Source organism: Mastomys coucha, unplaced genomic scaffold, assembly GCF_008632895.1.
Source record: "Mastomys coucha isolate ucsf_1 unplaced genomic scaffold, UCSF_Mcou_1 pScaffold21, whole genome shotgun sequence".
Lineage (NCBI taxonomy): Eukaryota > Metazoa > Chordata > Mammalia > Rodentia > Muridae > Mastomys > Mastomys coucha.
In genome coordinates, this window is record NW_022196904.1 from 132,505,885 (window position 1) to 132,519,197 (window position 13,313).

At 32.6% G+C, this 13,313-nt stretch overlaps 1 protein-coding gene and 1 long non-coding RNA gene across 2 annotated transcripts in view; one reads left to right on the plus strand and one right to left on the minus strand.

The window, feature by feature from the left end:
* Positions 1-13,313, plus strand: part of Kcnq1 (potassium voltage-gated channel subfamily Q member 1) — a 330,062-nt gene that overhangs the window by 135,198 nt on the left and 181,551 nt on the right. The gene's annotated exons all lie outside the window — the stretch shown is intronic.
* LOC116103261 overlaps positions 1,897-13,313 on the minus strand; it is a 59,408-nt gene continuing 47,991 nt past the window's right edge. Inside the window, exon 2 of the long non-coding RNA XR_004123445.1 lies at positions 1,897-7,676. This is a non-coding gene — a long non-coding RNA (uncharacterized LOC116103261). The remainder of the gene's footprint in view (positions 7,677-13,313) is intronic.

A 13,313-nucleotide genomic window follows, 5' to 3' on the forward strand; every position in this document is an offset into this window, starting at 1 on the left:
ATATATATATATATATATATATATATATAGTTTAACACCAAATGGTTCTTTAGAGATTTTTTATACAGATGAGTTATCCACTATTGTAAGTACTAATGAATAAACTTTTCAGGTGTTTATATGTTTATGTTTGAAGATAGATAATGTATTACAAATGTTAGGCATCTCCATTAATGGATTCATTTGTAATATAGTGATTGTATCTTCATAATTTAAGTCACTCCTTTTTTTTTTACCATGTGTAACGTATACCTAATTTTATTTTTCAGTCTATATTTAACCAGTGAATTTCATACATTCAGTTCTCTCCTTGCCTACAAATATTTGCTAAGAAATGCACTGCTGGAATTATAAAGTTTCTGTGATGAAACTCTTCCTCTCAAAAATAATTTAATCTTTAAATCTTTAAGGTGTGTTGTCTACATTGTTGTATTGAACCTGTCATGTATCTAAATGTCCATATTGCTCATACATCTCAAAGATTTCACAGATTATCTTAAGAGAGAACAGGTCTTTTTTAAAAAAAATAGAGGATAGGTAAAAGTATAGAATAGAGATTGATCTTCTCCTTTCAGTAGTGCCTCTGAGAATGCCTTGGATTGGCCTGGTTCTCGACAGTTTATGTACTTACATAAATTTTCTTTCTGTCTCTTCTATTTAACCTCTACAATTGGGAAATATAAAAGTGAATGATCAAGATTTCATTCCAAAATCCTAAGAGATCTTTGCATTTTCCTATTTTCTTGATTTCAAATGAACTCTTTATCAAAGATCATGTGTCCATAGGTGTATGTGTGTTTATTCCTGCATAATCTATTTTATTCTATTGACTGACTTGCCTTTGTACTAATACCACATGGTCTATCACAACTGCTTAGTAGTACAACTTGAGGTCAGGAATGATTTTCCCCAGAAGACTTTTTATGGTTAAGAACTCTTTTTACTGTCTGTGAAGAGCCGTGTTGGAATTTTGATGGACACTGCATTGAACTGTAGATTGCTTTTGGTAAGATGTTATGCTAATCTTACCAATTCAATGTGAGAACTTTCCATTTTCTGGGGTCTTTTTGATTTCTTTGTTCAGGTACTTGAAGTTCTTGTCATACACATCTTTCGCTTGCTTGGTTACAATTACATCAAGATATTTTATATTATTTGTGGCTATTGTAAAGAGTGTTCTTTCCCTAATTTCTTTCTCAGCCCATTTATCATTTATATAAATGATACTGTTTTGTTAATTATATATTCAGCCAGGTTGCTGAAGTTGTTTATCAGATGTAGGAGTTCTCTGCAAATAGTGGTATCTTGATTTCTTCCTTTCCAATTTGTATTCTCTTGATTCATTTGTTGTCTTAACTGCTCTGGCTAGAACTTTGAGTACTATACTGAAATGACAGGGATTAGGAAGACTTGTTCCTGATTTCAGTGGGATTTTTCTCCATTTAATTGGCTGTCATTTTACTGTATATTGCTTTTATCATGTTTAGATATGTGCCATGAATTCCTGACCTCTCCAAGACTTTTAACATGAAAGGGCTTTGTATTTTGTCAAAAACTTTTTCAGCATCTACTGAGATAATAATGTGATTTTTTTCCTGTTTGTGTATATAGTGGATGTTTATGGATTTTGTATAGTGAACCATCCTTGAGTCCCTGGGATAAAGCCTACTTTATCCAGGTGAATGGTTTTGATAGGTTGAGAGATTAAGTTTGAGAGTATTTTTGTTGGGTCTTTGTGTGATTTAGGAGTAACTGTGCCTTCATAGAATGAATTAGGTAGTGTTCCTTCTGTTTCTACTGTGTGGGATAGTTTGAGGAATATTGGTATTAGCCCTTGTTGGAAGGACCAGTAGAATTCTTCACTAAAGTCACTGGAGCATTTTTTGGTTTAGGAAGTTTTTAATGACTGCTTCTATTTCCTTAGGGATTAAGGATCTTAGGAGTTTAGGTTTAGATATCTTTCTAGAAATCCATCCATTCCATCTAAATTTTCTAGTTTTGTTGAGTATAGGCTTTTGTAGTAAGAACTGATGATATCTTTGAATTTCCTCAGTTGCTGTTATGATCCCTTTTACATTTCTGGTTTTGTCAATATGGATACTGACTCTGTGCCCTTTAGTTAGTATGGCTTAAGAATTTATCTATATTGTTTTTCAAAGAACCATCTCTTGGTTTTGTTGAATCTTTGTATTTTCTTTGCTGCTAATTTGTCAATTTCTATTTTGAGTTTGGCTGTTTCCTGCCATCTACTCCTTTTTGGTGTGTTTCTTTTTGTTTTAGAGCTTTCAGGTATGCTAGGAAGTTGCTATTACAGGATCAGTTCAGTTTCTTTATGAAGGCACTTAGTGCTATGAATTTTCCTCTTAAAACTGCTTTCATTGTGTCCCATAAGTCTGGGTATGCTGTATTTTCATTTTTGCTGGATTCTAGAAAGCTTTTAATTCCTTTGTTTCTTTCAGCTCCAAGTTATCATTGAGTTGTTCAGTTTCCATGACTATGTGGGCTTTTCTTTGTTTTTGTTGTGATTGCAGTCCAGTCTTAGTCAGTCATCTGGTAGAATGCATGCAATTATTTCTATGTTCTTGTATCCACTGAGGCTTTTTGTGACTGATTATATGGTCAATTTTGGAGAAGGTTCATGGTTTGCTGAAAAGGTATATCCTTTTGTTTTGAGATGAAATGTTCTGTAGATATCTGTTAAATCCATTTGGTTGAAATGTCCCCTTTTCAAGGTCAAAGATTCCAGTTTTAATTGAACAATCTGGTTTTAAGTCAGTCTTATAATTTTCCTCTCAATGTAATCTTCAACTCCAGAATTAATTTGGCTTTACTTTCCATAGCTTTATTGAAACTCATTCATTCATGTATTGTTTCCTTTTTGGTTTTGTTATTGTTTTCTTTTGTTTTTGGTTTTTCAAGACAGGGTTTCTCTGTAGCTCTGCCTGTCCTGGAACTCATACTGTAGACCAGGCTGGCCTTGAACTCAGAAACCCGCCTGCCTCTGCCTCTCAGGTGCTGGGATTAAAGGTGTGTGCCACCACGGCACAGCATTGTTTGACTATTCTTAACTCATTTTAAATAGTCAGTAACTTAATATGCCTGGGGAACTTTGTGTTTTGGTTTTTTTGGTTCTTTTCTTTAAGTTGGTTCTATTTGTTTTATTTTTTGGATCAGTTATTGGAACATGACCTGTATTTCTTTGATAATGACCTTGTTCTTTATGCCCAAAGATATATGTACATATGCATGTGTTCTAAGTCAGAGAACAACCTCTACTTTATTAGCCAGAAATGCTTCCCAACTCCATTTAGTTTCTACTTGGGTCACTAAATAGGCCAGACTGGCAAATCACTAATCACTAAGCTCTTTGGATTCACTTCCTACGATTTCAGCATTGGGACTGCAAACATCTAATATACACAATATTTTCACATGAGATCAAGGGCTCACCCTCAGGTCCTCATGGCTTAAAAGCATTTTGCCAAATTCTTTTACTAAATGGATATCATCCATGCTTTCTTTAGATTTTTACTATTTCTGATTATATTAGGACAGTGTTCTTTGATTTTGGCATACATCCATTGGATCTACAGTCTGATTTGAATGAGCTAAGACCTATTTTAAGTGCAAGAATCAAGATTCAGTTAGATACAGTGGTTCCCATTGTAGGAAGGGCAAAACAATGTAGTCTCCTTTCAGATTTATCAGCTAAGAAATCAAGAAAAATTACAAAGTTACTCAGCCACCAAAGCTGTGGATTCTATAGTGCTGCCACAAAAGAAACCATGTCAATGCTACTCTTGAGTGCCACTTTTGATGAATAGAAATGTATGTATGAAACTTGTATACTGATATTCTGTTGCACTGATACTTTGGTGAATTTACCATATACAATCTTATGAGGAATCTTGCTTTTTCTACCTATGTGATCAGATGTTTATTACTTCCTTTTCAATTTGCATGTGTTCTATTTGTCTAGCTAAACCATTTGATCCAGTTAAACCACTCACCATTATGTTGAATAGAAATGGCAAAAGTTTGACATGTTTTGTTCTTAATATCAAAAGAAATTAAAAATGACTTAGTACTTCACTGAAAGGTTTGGATTTTTTTTTTTTTTTTTTGCTCTGTATTATGTGAAGTTTTCTATTCTCTTCTACTTTTACAATATGTTCTTTGTCTGTGATCCATTCTCACTTATTTTTTATTTATTGGGTGCAAAGTCTGTATCTAGATTCTCACATTTTCCATGTGGATATCCATTATTTTATCACCATTTGTTGAAAAAACATATCTACTCCATTCTTATTTTTGTTCCCTTATGTGAACTTAGATGACTCTGGCATGCTATTTCCTTTTCCTTTTATCTGCATTACCTATTTTATAGGTTATATAGTTTCTGTATCCCTGAAGCTTTACAGCAATGCATTAAAATGGGTCAATTTCATATTATGTTTCATATTCTACATTTTTCCTCCATAGAAGCCTTATAGTCCATTTTCCAATACTGATAAAACATATTAGTGTTTGCTTATGGTTGCATTTAATGTAGGGATCAGCATGGATTATTGGTTATCTGGCAGTACTGAATTTTTTAATATATTGAATATTGAAAATATACTGTACTTATTTTTATCTATGTTTAGTCTGTTGATACCAATGCAATAATGTACTTTGTTCCAAATTCCACTCATTAAATTTTGGCATATAGGAAAGTGACTGCGTTTTGTATATTAACTTAATGTCATAAAACCTAGCTGCGGCCGCTATTAGTTACAAAATTTACATATGTGTCCTTTCATGTTATCTACATCAATAATGCCACCTAAAACAAAACCTTAGCTCCTTTTAAATAAAGTTTATGTTCCATTCATTTTGGTCTATTAGGATGTTTCCAGAAGATTTTGAAAACTGGGTGAGCACCATCCTTGCCTTTTTCTTCTGCCAATTATGTTTGGTAAGTGTTATTTACCAAACTTTAGTGATTTTTTTTTCTTTTGAGTTGATAGGGAATTTTGTCAGATGCACTTTTGTATCCAGTGATATAATCATGCAACTTTTTTGCTTCTTGTGATCACTTACCTGAGGTTTTAATATTCTAGATGTTTTGCGTGCTTGTTTTGTATTATGAGTTGGTAAAGAATGTTGTCAGGTTTGTCTAGTGAAATAAGCATGTAATTTCTTTTTTGCTTCTTGTATCTTGTGATCACTTAAAAGTTTTTAGTGTTCGAAGGGTTTGTGTGGGTTTTTTTTTGTTTCTGTTTTGTATTATTAGATGGTAATGAATGTTGTCAGATTTCTGCATCTAGTGAAATAATCATGTAACTCTTTTGCTTATCGTGTTTTGTGATCACTTATCTAAGATTTTAATGTTCCAATGTTCTTGGTTTTTTTTAATCATGAGTTGATTAAAACCTTTTGTCAGATGCATGCTTGTGTCCATTGATATAACTATGTAACTTCTTTTTGCTTCATGTGATCACTTACCTGGTTTTTTTTTTAATGTTCCAGAGGTTTGTTTTTTTGTTTCTGTTTTGTGCTGTGAGTAAATAGAAAATGTTGTCAGGTTTCTGTGTCTAGGGAAATGATCATGTAAGTTCATTTTTGCTTTTTGTGTCTTGTGATTACTTACCTTTTTAATGTTCCAGAGGATTTCTGTATTTTATTTGCGGTTTTTAAAAGATTTGTTTACTTTATGTATGAGTATACTGTTACTCTTTTCAGACATACCAGGAGAGAGCACTGGATGACAGGTGGTTGTAAGCCACTATGTAGTTGCTGGGAATTGAACTCAGGACCTCTAAGAGAGCAGTCACTGCTCTTAACCAACTGAGCCATTTCTCCATTCCTTGTTTCTTTTTTATATTATGAGTTGATAAAAAATATGGTCAGATTTCTCTGTCTAGTATAATAATCATGTAACTTGTTTTTAATGTTCTGGAGTTGTTTGGATTTTCTTTTCTTTTTTTTCATTAATTATGAGTTATTAAAAATAAATTGTCAGATACATGCTTGTGTCCACTGATATAATCATATAACTTCTTGTAATCACTTACCTGATTATTTTTTTTAATATTCTAGAGGTTTGGTGTTTGTTTTGTTTCTGTTTTGTATAATGAGTTGGTAAAGAATATTGTCAGGCTTCTGTGTCTAGTAAGGTAATCATGTAACATTTTTTCTTCTTGTATCTTGTGATCACTTACCTGAGTTTTTAATGTTCCAGTTGTTTTATTTTATCTTAAGTTGATAGGGAATTTTGTCAGATGCATTTTTGTGTCCAGTAATACAATCATGCAACTTCTTTTTGCTTCATGTGATCAAAAACCTGAGTTTTTGATGTTCCAGATGTTTTGTGTGTGCTTGTTTTCTGTTTTGAATTATGAGTTGATAAAGAATGTCAGGTTTCTGTGTCTGATGAAATAATCATGTAATTTCATTTTTCCTTCTTGTGTCTTATGATCACTTACCAGAGTTTTTAATATTCCAGAGGGTTTGTTTTGCTTGTTTGTTTGTGTGTTTGTTTTGCTTTTGTTATGTATTATGAGTTGGTAAAGAATGTTTTCAGATTTCTGTAACTTCTTTCTTGCTTCTTGTGTCTTGTGATCACTTACCTGAGTTTTTAATGATCCTGAGTTGTTTTTCTTTTTTTAAAGTCATAAGTTGATAAAGAATTTTGTCAGATGTACTTTTGTGTCCTGTGATATGTAACTTATTTTTGCTTCTCGTGAGCATTTAATGTTTTAATGTTCCAGAAGTTTTCTTGTTTGCTTTTATCATGAGTTAGTGAATACTGTTGTCAGAGTTTTTGTGTCTAGTGATATAATCATGTAACTTTTCTTCTTTTTTTGCTTCTTGTACCTTATGATTACTAACCTGAGTTTTTAATGTGCAGAGTTGTTCCTGAGTTGGCAATTGTATCCAGTGATGTAATCATGTAACTTCTTTTGGCTTCTTATGATTACTTACCTAAGATTTTAATGCTTTTGGTTTTTTGTTTTGATCATGAGTTGGTAAAGAATGTTGTCAAATTTTTGTGTCTAGTGTCATGTACCATCTTTTTGCTTCTTGCATTTATTTACCTGAGATTTTAATGATCTAGAGGGTCTTTTTAAAATGGGTAAAGAATTTTTTCAGATGCATTACAATAATATAATCATGTAACTTTTTTTGCTTCTTGTGATTACTTACCTGAGTTTTTAGTGTTCGAAAGGGCTTTCTAAACAGCATAAGTTAATAAAGAATTTTGTCAGATGAATTATTGTATTCAGTGATAAAATCATGTCATATAACATTTTTTCATCTTGTGATTACTTACCTGTGTTGTTAATGTTCCAAGGGTGTTTTTTAAATCATGTGTCAGTAGAGAATTTTATCAGACTCATTTGTATTCAGTGATATAATCATGAAAGTTCTTTTTATTTCTTGTGGTTACTTACCTGAGGTTTAATGTTCCAGAGTAGTTGGTCTTACCATGAGTTGGTCAAGATTTTTGTCAGATGTATATTTCTGTCTGGTGATATGATCATGCTTGTGATCACTTACCTTAGTTTTTAATGTCCCACAACACTGGAGAGTTGTGATATTCTTGGATTTGGCATATTAATGTTGCATACTGTATTGTCTTACATATACAGCATTAATTACTGGTGATTAGGTTGTTTGGAATGTGATACCTGCTATGGAAATTAGGACAATGTTGGCCTCAACAAATGAGTTAAGCAATATTTTCTACCATCTAAAAGACACTATAGAAACTTTGGTATACATTCTTACATTAAATATTTGATATTTGTCAGAATTCATCAGTAAATCCATCCAAGCATGGTGCTTTCTGTTTAGGTTGCCTAATATCTTCTTCGTGATGTGTGACATATTTTCCAAAAAGTTGGTCCATTCATTCATTTTCATCCTCTATTAATTTAACACCCCATCTTTTATTTCTGATATTAGTGATTCATGCCTTGTCCTTCTTGTTTAGCTAACCTGATTAGATGATTTCTCAATTTTACTTATTAATGCAATCATCATTTTGTTCAACTGATTTCCTACTCTATTATTCCTTTCTTTCCTTCTTTTTAACCCATTGTCAATGTTCTAATTTAAACATAAAGAGTAATTTATTGTCAATGATATCAAACTGCTTCAAACATTGTTTTCACTGTATCACAAACTTGATGTTACAACATTAAAATTTTCTCTTCAGAGTTTTTTGAATCATGTGTTTACTTAGACATGCTTAATAACCAGGTCTCAGGATTTCAAGATTTTCCAACTATTTTCCCCTACTAAGTTGAAAATTAATTGCACTATGAGGACACACCATCATTTCATTTATATCCTTTCAACTTTACAGAGTGTGTGGTACAGCCTCAAACTGATATAGTTTGCTTGGATAAATTTAAACATAAGAATAATGTATATTTTGATGTTGAAAATATTTGTAGGTGTGTTGCATGGTTAGTTAATGGTGGGGGTCATTTCAGTTATGTCCTTAATGCTTTTAAGATTAGAAGCACTTCATTTTAAGAGGAATATGAAAGTATCCAACTCTGGAAGAGTTTTGTGCCTTTAAGGTCTATTAGATTTTGAAGTTGCACTATCTTGGGAAGCACATATATTATAAGTATTTTATTTTCTTGGTAGATTGTCTTCTTGAACTCCACTCTATCTCAATAGTGCAGCATACTTTCTGTTTAGTGTTAGCACTGTAGGTATCTTTCATTTGCTTATGTTTACTCTGTATGTTGTTATACTTAATATTAAATGAAGGTTTCTTGTAAGCAGTAAGTTACATGCTGTTTATTTTAAACACAATCACAATCAAAATTTTAATTGGTGTAGTTAGTTCTCAAAGTGCTTACTGATTGTCTATGTGGAATAATGCCTGCCATATTTACTCATGGTTTTTACTTTTTGTACTCATTCTTCAATTTTGGCTTCTCTTAGGTGTTTTCATATGTATTTCCATTATTTGCCACTTTCAAACTAAACACAGTTGTACTACAGAAAGTCAACATTCCTTCTTATTCCAATTTTCTCTTTACCAAGGATATAATTCCTGAGAGGTATGTTTCTATCTAGTATTATGGTTTGTTTGTTTGTTTGTTTGTTTTTTTGACAAATAGCTATCTCTCCAAAACAAGAAAAAAATATAACAACTGTCCCTTCCTTATCCTACCCTAATCTCTTCGTCATATTTTCCATATTCTGAGATACGTTTTTCTACCAATGGCAACAACAGGAATACTAGCCATATCATATCTGATGGCTTTTTAGCAGATGCCTTTTGTTGTCGTAGTAGTGGCGGTTGGTTGGTTGATTTTAGCCTACTCAAAAACTACTTTACGTCTCTTAGGTAATACCTATGAGTAAAGAACTACATTGTATTTAATTCAGAGCTTCTTTTAGGTGTGACAGCATTAGAGCTTGTGCAATTAGAAAGGTATGATAGTCTAGAGATATAGCTCAGTAGCAATTCACTTTCCTTTACTAGCATTGCCAGAAAATGGGTGAAAGATACTTATTGCATAACAATGACTATGCAAAACAGACTTCCCAAGCTGAAATCTACTGTAAACATGAGATTGTATGTGGGATTCTGGACCCAGGAGATTACTAAAATACAACCTGTGACTACAAAGTTGTTTTGCTATATATTTGTTATACTTTTTTTGTGAAAAGTTCACTAGCATTATCTGTAAAACTAAGACGTGGGATATCTATGGTTCCTTTGGGTTTGGAGCATTCTCTCTCTCTCTCTCTCTCTCTCTCTCTCTCTCTCTCTCTCTCTGTGTGTGTGTGTGTGTGTGTGCGTGTGTATGTGTGTTTCTCCACTCCCTCTTCCTGTGTGTGTTGTGTGGTGTGTATGTGTGTCTGTACTGCTTGCACTGCATTTCATTCTCTTTGGAGTGATTTCTCTGGATCTTGTATACATTTTCAACTAATCTAAGCCCTCTTTCAAATAACACTATATCAATTCATACATGGTATGACCTAGAGTAACCATTAACTCTTCCATAAAGCACTATGGCCATTCATTTCAATTAAGTATACATAAACATAAGTAAACACACTGTTGGCTGCTTTGAACAAAATCTTATCTATTAGGCCAATCTTAAGACAATTCAGAGGGCAGAATGATATATAGCAATTTGTTTGGTTTTGTTACTCTACTCTTCTTGCTCACATAGTTTCTAAGGACAGACTGGATGTAGTTTGTATGATTGCTACTTTATAGTAGGTGTTCCTGTAGGGCTTCTTAAATATTTGATTTTCTGTAGATAATGATATGCTCAGATGTAGGATTTGGTATTAATCCTCTTTGGTGTTCTCTCAGCTTCCTGGGCTGTTTAGTGTTGAGACTAATTTAGGGGAAATTTTTAGTTACTGTTGTTTCAAATGGTTTCTTTTTGTTGTTTGTTTTTGTTTGTGTTGGGCTTCTATATGACTATTTCTAGTATTTTTAGGGATTGACATGTCTTCTAATGCTACCCCATGATGGAGATGACTAGTATGCGCAACTGTTTTACTTAGGTTCTTGGAGCCAAACTCCTGTTCTATGTATACAAGACAAGCACTTAAACAAAGAGCCAAAATCTCAATATGTTTTGTGTTCATTTTTGTCTTTTAGTTTTGGTTGTTTGTACAAAAAGATACTCTGACATTTTTTTCTCAGCTATAAGCAATCAAATGAGTCTACAGAGGGTATTTTTCATACACTGATATTGCTGGTTCCCAGCACTTTCATGTTTTCCCTATGACTTTGGTCCCTTCTTTGCTATTGTCCTTGGATGTTGTATTTAGTTTTATAGTTCAAATATCTGTGATAACTTCAAAATATCTGAAATGTCTGCTATGTTTTCAAAAGTTAATGTCTTTTAGATGCCTTGTATTTTTTTTTCAATAGGTGAACAGTGGATATGATGTACCAAACAAAAGGAACTTCTACTGAATGGTCTTTATTAATAAAACAGAAAAGTTTAGAGTATAAGAAACATTCTATAGTCCTGTATTTAGGTCTCACTTTTACTGAGCCTAAGCCTCTTGACTGAACTTCACAACTATTCTTCAATATTTTTTCTCTCCTCTTGTGTGGTATAGGATGACTAAAGTGAACAGGTCTGGTGTTTGGATATTTCTACTCCGCAAGAAATCTAGAGTTGATTGGAACTGCTTTAGGTCAGTTAGGCTGTGATAAACCCTAGGTAATTAGGACCTAGTAAACTAACTTCTCCTGAATGTAAACACTTGGAGAAAAACACCATCATTTGTTTTCAAAATGGACATCCTCCATCCCAATATTGAAAGCTTCAAAGGAATTTTTCTCCACTACTAGCGGTGAGAATCTGATCAAGCTCCTGGAGGAAGTAACTCATGAAAACTTTAAGGCTCTTCCTAAAATTTAATGCCTTTGACTTTTTAGTTCTCACATCTACCTACATCTAAACTGCAGCAGTTAAATCACAAATTAGGTTTTTCTAGCCATGCTGATTCCAACAAGGTCTTTATAATATAATATGTTCTGATTCTCTGTGTCTACCTGTCTCTCTCTTCACTCTCCTATTGCCTCCTTCTCCCTCATTTTGGAGGCAATGTTTTACTCTTTTCATTTCTGACACAAAAATGGAATTGGCTTTTCAGTCAATTCACCATTTTACTTGTTGAGATACTGTAATTTCTAAGCTTTTTACACGTTGAAGTGTATAGATTTTCCAGATGTTTCTGAATAATTTTGATGAGAATTACACTTAACTTTACAACATTCTAGTTTGAGTTTATATCAACATAGTTTCAATATTGTTCCTTTCATTTAGGTTTAGTTCATTAAGGTTTAGTTCATTATGACAGGTAAAAAGGAGAGCAAGATTCTTCCAGCTTTTAAAAATTAATTCAAGATCCTGTACAGCTCTACCCCCTTCAATTCTATATGGTTTCAAATTGTATATTTATGATATGAATATACCCAATAACATACAATATATATGCTAGATGTATATATCATGTTCTTTTATCACAAGAAACAATAAACATTAAAAATTTAGAACATAGTATCTATGTAGCTACCTAGTCCTCAAGTTCTGTGCTCATCTGTGTGGTTTCCAGTTACTTTCTAGTCCCTTTTTATTTGAACCTCTAATAGTTTTTGTAGAGCCAATATAGTATGAGCTTCCAAGCTTTTATTCATCTGAGAAGCTCTTAAGCTCATTCATTATTTCTTTATGTTTGAATAATTTTGCTGGATATAAAATTGTTGGTTGACAGACTTTTTTCTTACAGTACTTAAAAATGCTATTCTGTTCTCTCAGGACTATATACTTGCTGATAACAAACATTAATTGTATTAAGAATCACTACATGATAAGCAACGTCTTTTTTTCTTTTCATAGTCTTTTATGCCTTTCAATAATTAATAGTGTATTTTTCTGTGACTCGTAGTTATCGTTTTTTGGGTCCTTAATCACATTTGGGATGCTCGTGGCCAGTATAATGTCAATTATTCTTCCTGTTCCTTCTTTCACCTACTTTTTGGGATTTCCAACATAGATATTAACATACTTAGTAGTTTATCATAGAATTCTTGAAATGCTCATTTTATTTTCCTGATGCTCAGACTTGATCCTTAAGTCCATTGATTCTTATATCCATTCAGATCTGTTGATGAAATCTTCTAATAGCTATTTTTCACTGGTTACTACTTTTCATTAATTACATTTTCTAATTTATATCTCTTCATATTCTTTGTCTTCCTTATTTCTAGTTCTTTATCATTTTCTTTTTATCTCTCAGCATACTTTAGACTAATTTTATCTTATTATAACTGAGATTACTGTATATGCTATGGTGCCTATTCCTAGGTTAGGGGCCAGTTTTGTGTAGTTCTCTCCTTATACCCTTATGTGGGATCTGGAGCTCAAACTTAGGTCACCAGGTTTAAGGCAGCAAGTTCCTTTACCAGCTGAAACATTCCCTAGCCTAATTAAAGCCATTTTTTTTATCAAGTTAAGTCCAGTGTCTGTGTTTCTTTCAGCCTTCTGTGGGAAGAAACCTTGTTATTGTTTCTCTGTATATTCCTTTGTTTGTTTGTTTAAAGCTATACATTTTCAATTTTTTATATTATTACTGTTAACATTAGATTCTTTTCTGCCTCTAGATTTTTTAATGCTATTTAACTGGTTTTAAGCTATTTTTTTTTATTCCCAAGCTATTTTTTTGTGAAGTTATGTGTGGTCTTTGAAGTTCTGTTCCTTTCATTTACGTTCAGTTCATTATGACAGAGGTATAAAAGGAAGGCAAGATTCTTCCAGCTTTTGCAA